Genomic DNA, 12032 nt, shown 5'->3' with positions numbered 1-12032 from the left:
GACCCCACACAGCTGAGTGGCCTCTTTGGCTGCCTTTCATGCACCCTTGCTTTTCTTGTGTCGCTGTAGGTTCATTCCCCTGATTTATCAGCACTATCTGTGTTTGGAAACGTTCGTGAAGCTGTTTTTATTCCCCCCCTGCCCCATACATCCCAGGGACACTGAAAGGCTCAGGATCCTGGCTTGCTCCTGCTTGTCTGGACTTCTCATCCTGCGTGAAACAGATGGTTGGAAGCAGCACATCACTTCCAGATGTGAGTTCTGGAACAAGAGATGCACCCAGGCACCAGTTACTCCACTGCTCACAACAGAGGGGAAGGAATGTCCAGGTATAATCCAGTTTGGCCTGCTGTTTTCTGAAGGCATTTGACCTATCCCAGGCAATGCAGGTGTAAGAGAAACAGAAAATAGAACAAAACCCTTCATAATTTTTTTCTTTTTTTTTTTTTTCTCTGAAAGTGAAACTTCCTATGGAGTAGATTATTGGGAAATTGCTGAGATCAGTTTACTTGTGACTATAATCCTCACACTAGCCTCTGTGTGAACATTAGTGTATTACTCTTGCCATTCCCTGGGTTAGACATGAAAGACACATGACTTCAGAGTGGCATTCACAGCTTCAAACAGTAATGCTGGTATTTAATGGAGAGTGAATTGTCTAGATCTGCACAAAGCTGGGGGTATTTTGACATCACTGTCTTGGAAAAAGAGACCGAATGACAAAAATAATCCTTCACTGCAAGACTGAAAATATGTTTTTCCATGTTTTATGTTTAATAAAGTGGAAATAAAGCTTGGAAGGATATTCCTTTATGCCATCCAAATTCAGACTATTCCATTTACTAAAAGCTTGTTGTAATGAATCTAGATATGAAAATATATTAATTGTTATAGATTGGGAACAGTGTAAAGGAGAAATTGATGCCTTAGTAAATTTAGTCTTATCTCTCACCCAAACCTCCACAAGACAAAGCAGATTGATCTGAAGAGTAGTAATTTTAATCTAGGGTGCCTCACATTTTTTTTTCCATGTGAACTGCACTTGTGGATTTAAACTTAGTGACATAGACTTGAATTTTTCAGGTGCCATTTGCAGATTCCTTAGGTGTGTCCACTGATGTCCCTGAGAACAGGCTGAAACCACTTATCTGAGATTTTGATCAAGTAACATGGAGGCTAGTGGAAGGATTCCTGTCACCTCTGATCCTGCACATTGTGCTGCAGACCTCCTAAAATGTGCTGACCACATGCCTTTACACAGGCTTTTCTTCAGCTGTTCACAGAATCCAAGTTGGGGATATGCTTGGAAAGACAGTCCTGAGTGAGGTTGGCCGCAAAAAAATTGTCTCTTCCATGTAAGTGATTTCAGCCCATGAATTTCACAGAACCTGAGACTTCTCTGGGGCTCACAGGACCCCTTTATACCCTCTGGTGTACACCTTCCTTTCCATGAGGCATGGGTTGATGTCAGCACCCACTCCAAGGGGGGGAGCCCTGGTGTTTGTGGGGTCGCTTTGCAGCACCAGCACCTCACTGTGGAGGAGCCAGGGGCGCCAGGCACCCCCAGAGTGGAGTTTGTGTCTTCTGGGCACAAGCCAGCAGAGAAGGCATTGCCAGGTCTGTCCTTTGGGCAGAGAACAAAGAAAAGTCAGACAGGGCCCACATTCATCAAATGGAGTAAATTTGCTTTATTTATGCCACACGGCATGTTTCTTTTGAGATCCTTAACTGTCCTAATGCTGGGAGGGGAATCTAGAGCAGTGCTCCAGCTTCAGGAGCTGCTCTGCTGAACTGCGGGTGGAGGTGGCTTTCTGGCTGCAGGTTATGGCTTAGTTTAACAACAGCAACAACCCTTTTCTTCCACCAAAATAAAAGAGATCACCATGTGCTTTGTTGTGGGGTTGGAGGAGAGAGAATCATTGTTTTCTTAGTGATATTCCCAATCATAATATTTTTTCTTCCTCCTAAAAAAAGACTAAAAAAAATATTCCAGTCCAAAGAGGCAGACCCAACTTTATTTCAACATAATTGCCTTGCATTCAGTTGAACTTCAGCCCTTCTGTACACTAACTCTTCAATCTAATTGTTTGATTAAACTCGTATTTCCTCCAGAAAGGTACATAAATAAGTGAATTGTTGAGCAAATTAAGAATACTTAACAGCATTGCATCTGAAAAGTAGTTACGCTGATTAAATTTTCTGTCCTTGAGGATTTTCAGGAAATTACTTTTGATCGTCAATAACACAATTAAGTAAACTACACGCACATTAGCATGAATAATTGATAAGAAATTATGTATTACCACGAAGCACTGATTTAATAATTCATGATGCGACACTCTAGTGACTGTGCAAAACTGGATAACATCGACAAGTCTGCCTGATGTTGCTGGAAATGCTGCAAATACAAACAAGTCCCCAGTTTTGTTGTACAATAAAGGAAAGTATCTGATGCATGCTGTAGTTTCTGTTTGTTTAATACTTGAATAAATTTAGAAAGAAGACCCTGAAAAGCTCCTGTACTGTTTTCATTCGGATCAATTTCTCTGTGCTTTCACATTGATGACTGCCCAGTTCTGCTTGGACCACAGTGATGTTGCAGAGTGAGGGAGGCTGTCCCATGCACAGCTGGAGCCTGCTGAGTGTCTCAGAACTTGCAAAATTAGGGGACGCAAAGCTTTACAGAGCCTCCTGGTAAGGAGCATTAGTCTCCCTTAAGCCTAAGCTCTTCAGTGTATGATGTGTCTGTGATTATAATTATTCAGTAAGATTTTCTGGGTGGTTGCTCCAAGTCAGCCAAAAATGAGGCTGATGTGTGTGTTTTGAGTGTACACAATGCTGTTTTAAATCCTAGGCCAATTCTCTTACAATTCTTGCAGTTTGGCGAGGGGAGGCAGATAAATATCCATGTTCTTGTCACCATATTGGAGCAACCAGGGCATGGTGAGCCACCTCTTCCTCTAAGCCTTTGATCTGAGACCTGGCTGCTCAGGGCAGTGCATCCCAAGAGAGCTTGCTTTAAGTCACTGAGCAGTAGCACAAGGGCAAGAGCAAAACTCCAGAGATCTGTGTCTCAGTCATGCTTGTTTCTAGCCACCAGACCCTGCTGCCTTCCAGATGGACTGCCCACTGCAGATGAGCCACCTGCCTCTTTTCTGTGCTGTCATATATCAGGACTATGCCACTTAAACCACTCTAATGGCCATTTCGGTAGCTCTGATTAAGTCTGGTATTTAAAAGTTTATAACTCGGCTATAAAAAGTCACTCAGGCTGAACCCCAGCTTGAGAGGTCCAAGCCCAAGGGGATGATTTACATGAGAGCTACTCCAAAATTAGCCTGCATGGTATTTTTTTGGTTATGTGAAGGAAAATTGAAAACCCAAGGTTTAAGGGTGGATATGACAAATATATTTTGTTTGACAGCTCACTCATTGTCACTGGATCCTATGCAGTAATATTCTCTGAATTTCTGTGCCACCATGAGCCATGCATAGAAGGGACAGTCACCGTGCCAGTGTTGCTTGCTTAGGTTTGGAAAAAATGTCTCCAGTCCTGGGCTCGGCTCCTTTCTCAAGAGATCACAGACACCTCTGATGCCCAGGCTCCCCCTCATCCCCCACCTTCCCCACATCCTCATTCCTGGCCCTGTGGGAAGCCCATGGTGTTGCCTCCAGCCCGAGTGCTGAGGCACCACCATACTGCAGTTCCTGCTGGCCCTGGCCCTGAGGGGGCTCCTGCAGGGCCATCCAGGAGCCCGTGCCTCGGATTGTGTGGGGTGACACAGCAAGTTGGGCTGGGTTTTTTAATGGGGTTGCTGCAAAATGCAACACCGTGGGGCTTCTTTATAAGGCTGTGTGCTGTTCTCTCAGCCCTCTGTGCTTGTTACCTCTCACACATCTGTTTAAGTCTCCTTATGCCTACGCACATTATAACAGGAAATGTGGAGCTGTGTTTTCGCTATTGCTCAGTTATGCTTCAGGCTAGTCCTTCCTACACTGCATGCTGGATAGTAATGAGATTGTTGGTCTAATTGGCTCTTTATTAGGAGTATTATTTACAACAATGCTGAAGGCCATGTGCATGCAGATCTTGGTTTACCATTAAACTCTTCCCTCTTGCAGTCAGTGCCCTCCTCTCTGTTCCCCACAGATTGTTGCCCTTGGTGAATTTGGGATGACCTCTGCACTTCCCAGAGGAGTTGCCCCATCCCAGGTCATGGCCAGGGATAAAAGCCTGCTGGCAGGGCTGTGTCTCTGGGAAGCTGCACTTCTGCTGTGCACTCAAGCTTCCTGCTTCCCTGCAGCAGAAAGAAGCAGGAGCAGTGTGGGAGGAAGTCATTTGCTGCCGGGTGGACCACAAGGGACCAGGGGATGGAGATGAAATGCTTGTGGTGTGCTGCTGTGGCACATTTTCCCTCTAAAAGAGCTCTGCTCGATAAAGATGCTGTTGTGCTTGGCTGGCGGTGTGGTGGGAGCAGCGTGTGAAACAGGGGAAGTGAGATGCCCTGAACTGATACCCGAGCCCTGAGAACATAATTCAGATCTCTCCACTGAAGAGTCTGACACCCCTCTCTGAGATCACAGTGCGGCCTGAGGGCGGGGGGTTGCACCACCACAATGCCATAAATAAAAGAGTAATAGAGTACAATAAACAACACTTTATTCTTTCCAGTTAAAAACTTCCTTTGCAGTGTAGTAAAATATTGACTTTAGGTGGCCATATTACCACAAAATAAGATCTTTTCTTGGTAACTACCAAAGAAGCATTTGCACAGACTTGGCTTGTGAAAATGTGAATTTCATTGGCCTGTAGCACATCCAGCCTTAGTTAAAAGTGAGGTGTTGACAATATTTTAATAATCCAACCACAGTGTCCTTGTTGTCTGCCCTAAGATGTCTGCCACAAGCAGGTGCTGGTCTGCTGTTTCAGAAGTCTGAGCATCACATTTTGGAGTTGTGAGGCATTTCTTGTGGTAAACCAGTAATAGTTAAATCTCCCTGGGATTCAAAATATTGGCTTGTCTAACTGTTCTAGTATTTAATTTCAATGGCTTCTTCTGTACTCAGTGTTTTTTTCAATATAACATCCATAATATGAAACAGAGAAGGCAAAAACCGCCACCACTTGTGTCATTTTACCAAGAAGAGTTTTCATATGCAGAGCAACAAAAGGCAGCTTCCAGAAGTCTGTTCTGATGGGCCTTGAAGTTACTGAAGCTGCTTCTGATCTCAGACAGCACAGCTAAATCACTCTACAGTGTCCTGGAGCATCTGAGATTGCAACAGCTATTTGTACAGAGAAAAATATCCACTCCTCTGTGCTGGTCTAATGGCAGGGTGGCTGTTTACTGAACTGCTTTCTAAGGCCCAGCACAAGCCAGAGTACTGTGACATTAATACTGTATACAGGTGGACACCTGGAATATGTCATCCTTCATGACTTACCATCTTCTGCCCTAATGATGGCCTGAACACACTCTGAGAAGTGCCTTCAGCCCAATCTGGGTATCCTCTGATAGTGTACTAGGAAAATGCAGTCTGAGAGCAGCCATCAGAAGGCAGGCCAGACACAGCCAGCCTGAGACACCTCTCCTTGGGATTGGTCAAGGCCAGGAGAAAACTTTTCATTTTTAATTAAACTGTGTTTGCTTTGTCAGCTGAACTGGTTTACCTTTCAGTTCTTCTGTTTCAGATTTCTTTTTTATTAAACTCCAGCATTCACTATTGGCCCTAGAGACTAACACTTGCTATAGTGGCAAATTTATTAGGACTCCCCTAGGTACAAATAGGGCAAGTTTTTTATTATGTGCACATAGCTTCTTTACACTCGCATTGTACATGAGGCAATGTGTTAAATAAGATCCAAAGCCCATTAAATGAAGAAGCCCATCTCTGCAAAGAAGACTCCCCAGGAACCTAAACTCTGCCTGTTTTATCACAGCTGGCTCACCCTCGCTCTGTCGTGCTGGCTGAAGCCATCAGGTTTTGGCAGATGCTTGAGAACCAAGATGCTGATGTGATCACCAGCCTTGGCACAGCAAGGGATAGGAACATCCCTGGGACTTGTTACTTTTTATTAGAAATATTTCTGTAGCAGAAATGCACAAGAAATTGGCTGCTGGCAGGGAAGGAAGATGTACAGGAGAAAAGAGCTGATCCTATTTCTCCTCTGAACCATTACTTTAGAGCTAAACCCAGCTGGGACTGAGCCAGAGGCTCTCTGGGGAGGATTTGACAATCACCATCCAACAAGGGTCAGAAAGGAAGTTTCAAAATCACTCTCAGAAAGCCAAATACTTGAATACTCCTCCTGTGGGTCTGAACCTGGGAGCCATCCAGATTGATGCTGCAGCCTGTTCTGATAAATAACAGAGACAACAAGCAGGCAGACATTGTGTGTGTGTGAGCATGCACATTTAAACCACAGCTTCCTCTCTCTTTTGGTGGAGTTCTCTCCTCCGGGCTCAGGAGCAGCATTTAGGTGAGTCAGCTTCATGCACCCCACAGAGCCCTTCCTCTGCCCGTGAGCCCAGGACTCACTGCACAAGGAGGATGAAACCTGCTCACACTATGAGGCTGTGGGTGGAGCTGACAACCTGGGTCCAAGCTGGAAGCAAAGGAAGGGAGAGAGTTTCTTGCTCAGTAGTTTTTTACTAGGGATCCCTTTGCACTGTGACAAGCCAACCTGAACCCTATGTTACTTTGTTTTTTTTTCAGAGCAGACATTCTGAAGGGAGATATTTCTTGCTAAGGGGACCCCTCTTTTAGTAACTGAATGAGGCTCCATGGCCTGAGAAGTGACTTGTCTCTTCACTGACAGCTCACAAGACATCTGGGACCTCTCAGTGTCACCCTGCTTCTCAATGCCACACTGGGTTGTTTGCATCACATCTTCACAGAGATGAGTAGTAGTACAGCTGAAGATGCAAGTGCTACTGTTTGTCCCACACAAAGGGGTCACTAAATATGGGCTGAAATTCTCTTCTGAAGTAGCTGCTTGGTTGGATTCAATTTTTTTGTTGTTATAATGTTGTAGGTCTGCTGCTTTGTACAAATATCAAGTGTCCACAGAGGTGTTGAGGCTGGGAAGCCTCTTGTCTATGGGAAACTCTGAAAATCTTCAAATTCCTAGCCAGTTCAGATGAAATTAAACTTTTAAGAAAATAATCCACTGAGTTAAGAGCTATGCTTTTTCAACAATCACATATATATTAAAATTTAGTGACACTGGTACTATTCTGTTCTTCAATACACAGTTTGCCAGACACTGTGAAAGCAGGAGAGGACAGAATAAATGACAGTCTTCTTTATTAATTAGATTTTAGAACTACATTAATGAGCCAGAAAAGTAGGAGCCAAGGTACTGAAAACACCTTATTCTTGCTGCCACTGCATGGGAAGGCAATTTAACCTTGATTCCATATTCTCTGTCTCTGGGACTTACATGTGCCCAACCAAAATAGCTCCTGTGTGTAAAGGTGGATATATCTGGCCCACAATTTAACAAGGCCCTTAGCACCTGCCACAAGGGAGAATTGCATTGGCCAAAAGCTACTTTTGTAAATGATGACACCTTTTAAGCACGTTGTTTTCACTTCACCCTTCCCCCCACCCTCTGTCAGAGACCCTCTCTCTTCCTGAACTCAGCTCCTCACATTTCTATCAGCAGGAGGGAACATTTTGGGCTTGCTACAGGCAGATTGGGAAATACTTGTGCTGGCAGAGTTGGCAATAAGCAGCAAGGAGCAAAGTCTTCTAAACAGCCCAGCATGTTATGGAGGATGATGTCTGCTGTGTGCTCTGTTGGCTAACAGCATGTACACAGCAATGTGAGCATTAATTTGGGGGAATTAGGAATGAGTGAAGGTTTAGTTGGATTCAGGCTGGATTTAGGATTAGCCATAATAAAAAACCACACAAACTGGGATCGTGTGGTTTTATCTGTGGCCTCTGAGCATCACAGGCTTCCTTCTGCTCAGCCCAACTGGCCGTATGCAACCACGGCTGACAATGCTGTTCCAGCAAATGCCCACAGCACAGATGCAGTCACATGTATAAAATCTTTGTTTTACCCCCAGCTCAGCTTTATTTACAGGTTGAAGGGTATTTACCTGCTGAAAGAGAGCTTCAACTGCAGTGTGGCTGTACCATTGCCTTTATGTCAGTGCCCCTTTCACAACCACTGGAAGCTTTCCAAGGCCCAGGCTGTTGTTTGGGGTTTTCAGACGAGAGAAGCGTAAAAATTGACAAGTGCAAAGCACGTGGTCGGTGTCCTACTGAGCCTGATCAGAGAAGCTCTCAGAATGCCCCGGGGAGGCAGATATTGCACACCATTAAACATGTCTCGGATGCCCAGAAGGATATAAATCCACAACCAGGTTTCTCCACCCCTGGAGAGCACAGTTAGGCAGCAGCGGGAACAGCCCCCCTGCAGCGTTAATAGAGGATTGCCAGCGTGGGGCTGGGCACACGGCAGCTGCATCCAGAGCCACGGACAGTCCGGCACAAGAGGGAGCTCCGCTGTGGCTCATCGTGACAGCCGCTGCTGGGAGCGCTTGTCTGTGGCTGCATCAGAAACTGTTCCCCTCGCACAGCGTTTAGTGACTGCAGCATCTCTTCTTCATTCCAAAATAGACTAAAAAAACCCCTAAACCACGACCAACAGCAAAACAAAACCCCCAAACACTGGAGAAAAAAAAAGTCAAACCAATATTCAGCTCAACAAACTACAAAGAAATAAATGAAAAAAACACTTTGTGATATTTGAAACCCTTTTCTTTATCTTCAGAATCATAATACATGTTTTTAAATTAATGATTTCTTTAAAAAGTACTTTCAGTCCAAAAGAAAAGGTCTAGGACTGTTTACTTAGACATCCATGTAAGCAAACTAAGACTTCTTAATAATTTTTGAGCAAATTTCCCATCGGAGGAGACAGCAGAGGTAAAAATAACACTCCAAATAGATAGGGTTTTTACCAGCAATATCACAGTTGTAAAAACAGTGTGTTTTTCAGCAAATAAGCTGTTTTATCGGAAAATTCCTGCTAAGGTGCAGTCATGTGACTTGGCTGTGTCAGTAGGTTTTGGTCCAGTACCCAAGCTGGTATTTGATCCTGCTGGGTTTATGTTAGGGCTCATCTGGTTGCTAAGGAAAGGAGTTTATGGCAGCAGGATCAGCGCTGGGGCCAGTTCTGCTGCTGGGTTGAACTGTTGGGGCTGATCCCGTTGCCAGGAGGAGTGTTTGTTTCTCGGGCTGATAATGCAGGGGGTTCAGGAAGGGGACATAGGTAACAAAAGGGCATCTCAATCCCCTTCCCAGTTCCACCTGGATTCACCAACTGCACCACCTTTAGCAAGAGGGGACGATGTGTGGGTGACCACCCCTTCAGCAGAGAGATGGAGGTGTGGGAGCATCCCAGGTACAGCCCTAGTCCTGGCAAGAATGTGGAAAGAAGCAAACATTCATCTACCTGGAGTAGTGGAACATGGGAATCCCAGGGGAAAACGGAGCTCCCCCGTGGGAGTTGCAAGTAAGAGGATGTGTGTAAAGACACAGACAAGTGGGAGCTGGGAAGGACATTGAGGGCACTGTTTAGACCATGTCCAGACACTTCAGAAGAACATGAACTCTATATCTAAGTTTATATAGACACGTAGACATACCTAGATACATCTCTATACAGATATGGGTGCACTATAGACAATAGCATTGTCTTAGTATAAAGTGGTAAGAGGTTCTGTTTTCATTCTTTTTCTAACTTTTCCTGTTGGAAATTTCAAATAGCAGAGACGGTTTTGGCATGGAATAATGCTGGAATGTTTTGACCCACATTCCTTGGGAAGGGATGCAGTCTCAAGGCACCTGTTCCAGGCAGTCAGTGCTCACCAGCAGAAACTGATTCTGCCAACAGACTTTCAGGAATCTCAGGGCAATCAAAGAGAGTTTCTCTTGGACTAGACCCAGTTCTCATCCCCTGTAGCTTATCAGCGCCAGGAATAGAAAGAAGGATCAATGTTTACCTCAGAGTCTGTAATCTCTGCCCTGTTGATGTAAGAATGGTGCTGAAGAAGGCCACCTTAGCTCACCTGAAATGCTTCATGTTGGTGACAACACTGACACTGCTGCCACAGCAATAATTCCATTTTTGTGTGCTCTGAATGCTGCCATTCCTTGTGCCAGCTTTAAGCCAGCAAAAGGACAGTTGTGGTAAGATGAGGCTCTGGATGCTGGTGGTCAGGAGTATGAACACACCAGGGAGCTCCACGACAAGAGAGTCCAAATCAGCACAGGGAAGAGTCAGTCTGTCAGGCAGCTTGCCTTTGACAAGCCCTGGCTTTTCAAAGTGCAGCTCCAGCTTTGAACATTTTTTGCTTTTTGCTGGAGTCCCACTTCTTTCCATTGCTAGAAGGATTTCAAAGATTGTCCCTGCTTCTCACAGAATCTTTCCTCTCTCTTTCTTTCAAAGTACCCCAGGCCTCAATTTATTCAGTATGGACTTGGACACAGGAAATTGCTTATCTTTTACCACTGCAAGCTGCTTCCCCCAAGGCTTGAGTTAAATCTGCTTTAATAAAAACACAGAGCTTTATTCAATTGGGACATAAATGATTTCTCTTCTGCACTACTGGAATGCAGCTTTCTAACTATGTCCAAGAGCATATTAGAAGCAAGTCTCTAATTGGCCATATAGTACCAAAGATCTGACTATCTAATGTGAGAAATCAACATCATGAAAACTTTGAGAATATCAAAAAGAAGCAAAGGAAGACCACAGGTCATTTTCAGCCATTCCCTATCCATTTAAACCCTGTAATTACAATATTATATTCAGTATCAGGGGCCAGTGTTAAATGTGAGATCATCATAAAACCAGAATAATCATCTTAAAGACAAAATAAATTAATCATTGACCTCTGTTATAATGAGGATTTCACAAAAAAACCCCAAACACTAAGTTCACTTTACTCAAGTGTTCCATGTTCTTTATCTCCTATAAGGCTCTGAAGCAGAGTTTCTTTAATAAAAATGACTGATGTACACCAGTTGCTCCAAATTACACATTTATATGTATTCACTAAAGCCCATGTAACCCATCATGTGCAATATCACCAGCTTCTGATGCTGTTTTTCAGTGAGAGAGGGATGAAACTTAGAGTTTTTTATTTACTCAGAAATGAAACAGAGTATATCCTCCAAACAGAGATATGCAAACCTGTCAATGTATTTCTGGTGAAAACATAACCAGCCAACCATTCTCTTTATGGCCTGTTATATTCATATTGCAGTAGCACTTTCACTGTCAGCAAGGACTTCTTGGCTACTCAAGAATCAAAGCAGAGCAAACCTAAATAAAATAGCCAGTCTGGACAAGGATTGAGCCAAAACCACCCTGAGAAGAGTTTCCACTGTGTTTCATAACACAACATACAATATGATCAATGAGGAGAAATGTGAAAAACGTCAAGTTACCTGGTAACTTCCCCAGATGGATGGGACACAGGGAATACAAGAGGGTGATCATCATCCAGTGCTTTTGACTGGGTGCTGGCACCATATCTCCATGGTCCTCTGGCCATAGAGACCGCTGCTCTTGCATAACAGGGAGGGGTGGGAATGATTGCAGGAGTTGTGGGCCAAAGGTGTTTCTGCCCAGTCTCCTGCTCCCTCTCCTTAGGAAAGGGAGGAAGGGGGATGAAGCCTTGCATCCAGTCATCTCCTAGATCTTTTAATTGCATACCACACACATACACACACACAGACTTCCTTGTTCTCAACTTTTTCTGCCAGTATAACTGGAGACGAAATTACAATGGCATATAATTACAATGAAAAAGCTGGCTAGAAGTCATTCCAGTATTATAAAACAAGTCTCATTTATTTTGTTTATTAGTTAATAAATAATTACTTATTTGCAAATACAGTTGCATTGATGGAACGTGCTGATGACAAGTATCTTCTTGGACAGATGACTTAGGAAGGCACTGAACACTCAAGGAGGAGTTGACAAAAATCCATGCATGTAGGCCATT

Source organism: Zosterops lateralis (assembly GCF_965231275.1).
Source record: "Zosterops lateralis genome assembly, chromosome: 8".
NCBI lineage: Eukaryota > Metazoa > Chordata > Aves > Passeriformes > Zosteropidae > Zosterops > Zosterops lateralis.
Note: the sequence above shows the minus strand (reverse complement) of the source record.